Below are 2,227 nucleotides of genomic sequence, written 5' to 3' on the forward strand. Positions count from 1 at the left end.
CACTCACCTGGAGCGCTCTGGGGGCTCTGTTTCTAACGACACCCAAAAGCGCCGCCGCTTCATCCCGTCGCTCAGAGAGTGCGTCTGTCAGCGTACGAAGCGCTCATCAAAAGGCGGTCACTCGAATGCGAGCCGATAACGCCCTCAGAGACGCCCTCGGGACCCAGAGGCCATTGGTATGGTGTCGCTCACACACTGCAGAACACACCGCTTGAGCGCTGCAGACAAGTGTGTGGACGTCTGTACGTTTGCTGACAGTGTTGGAGAAATTCTTTGAAAAGCTGCGATTGGTTAAGGAGCGCCGATGTCGAGTCTGGTTGTAACGCACATTGTAGTGTGATAACAGTGCGCTCGGCTGCATGACTGCAGCTGAGCCACGATGACCAAGACAACGCGCCTCCCTTTCGAAGCAGTCCCAAGATGCTTCTGCCGGCTTTTTTTCCAGTTGAAAGTGACAGCATGCCGGAAGCCGTCGAGCGCGTTACGAGCGTACAAATTTGGCAGAGGGAAAGCAGATCACCTGGAGGTCAGCATTCGGAACACGTCTGCGCAGACGATGCAGCATCACTGAGTGAAGATCATTTGAAATACGGCTCAGTGTTGTGCTCTTTGGTCATGTATGTGATCAAAAAAGGGTGTTTCCCTTTCTGGCGGCCATGCACATGCCAATAAAGAATGCGCAAAAGCTCCCACGCATGTATCAGCACACGACATGCGCCATTTAGATGACATTTTCGCGACCGGAACGCGAATGACTGGCGAATCTTTGCCCCTCAGTTCGCTTGTTTGCCGCGACCACAGGAGGGTGTAGACAAAGCCAAGAGGGAGGAAAGTAATGAAAAAAAAATTCTCGTTGAGGGCTGGGCCGAGCATAGATGCATGAATATAGCTCGGCGGTCACCTTAGGGGAATGGAGCTTCCCGAAAGTGCTCAGTAAGGACCCCTAGCTCGGAGTCTACACAGAATTGGTAGCTCAAGGTTGCCGTACTGTTACGAAGGGTTCCTTACTGCGGTTAACGACTACTTCGTTGAAATTGTTGTTGAAAGTCAGCAACCAGCTACCTCTGTGATTAAAGGCACGTGACACTGTTAGGGGTCCATGCCCCTCCGAGCTTTATACCATCGCAGGAGAGAAAGGCGAAGCTACAACGGGGCAGCACATGTGGGAGCGCTATGCACTTGTAACAGCAGGTTCTCCCGCCTATTAAGGGAATAGCTCGGGGCACCCGGGTGCCTTTCGCAACAACTGCCGGCTTTACATCATCACTCAAGCTGCGCGCGTGAAACTTGGCTGGAGGAAAGTTTTCGCCCGTTGCCAGCGCCGCGCGAGGAGGCAAGCAAGTGTGCTTCCGATGAGGAGGCGGACTGCCAAACAGAGTGGTGCGGGCGTTTAGCGAGGGCCAGCTCACGGCAGCGCGCCATTTACAGGGGCAGCAGCAGACGAGCCGGACGTTTTATCGACCCTTCTTACCCCCTCACCACAGATGAGAAATGACGCGCGCTGGTCCGAGCGTTGACGCCCGTGGGAAACGGCCCTGATGGCTGCTGGCCTCGGCCTGCGGAGACGGCCCGCGCCGAGACGAGCCGGAGGTCGATACAAAGGAATTCATTAGGAGACGCGCGTGAACTTGCTCCCTTATTGCGGGTCTCTCCAACGATTCAGTGCATCAGCAGATAAACTCGCCTGCTTACGTGCTTTGTTTGCCGCAAGATGTCCGTGCAGTACTGATTGGCCCCAAATGCGTGAATGCGACCTGCTCAAGAGAATTGCGGTCGGGTGCCCGTCAAATCAAACCTTTTTTTTTTTCTGAATAATCAAGCCAGGCCAGTAGAAGGGGCTGTCGTTTTCGTAACCTTGAAGTTTGGTTCTACACATTGGCTATAGAGAAACATCAGTCATAAGAACCAAGGTTTTAAACTTGACATTTTGAACAAGTATTGGAGGCTTTCGCTACGAGTACTTTGAGACAAAATAGATGAAAACAAGAAACCGTTCTGCCGTTTTCGTTCGTCTTAAGTGTATGTGTTTCTCGCGTAAGCATGCCGCTAGATTTTCACAGAACGTCTGAAGCAGATTGAATGATCTCCACCTCAGGTACGTATCCACCCCCCATGTGCCTTGTCACTGCTATTGTTAGGCATTTACTCCCTGCCACTCTCTCGGTACAGCAAAGTACCTTGGGCCCCTCCAGAAAAAAGTTCCCGGCTAGATGCCTGCTCCACTGAA

The sequence above is a fragment of the Amblyomma americanum genome, chromosome 1 (assembly GCF_052857255.1).
Source record: "Amblyomma americanum isolate KBUSLIRL-KWMA chromosome 1, ASM5285725v1, whole genome shotgun sequence".
Classification (NCBI taxonomy): Eukaryota; Metazoa; Arthropoda; class Arachnida; order Ixodida; family Ixodidae; genus Amblyomma; species Amblyomma americanum.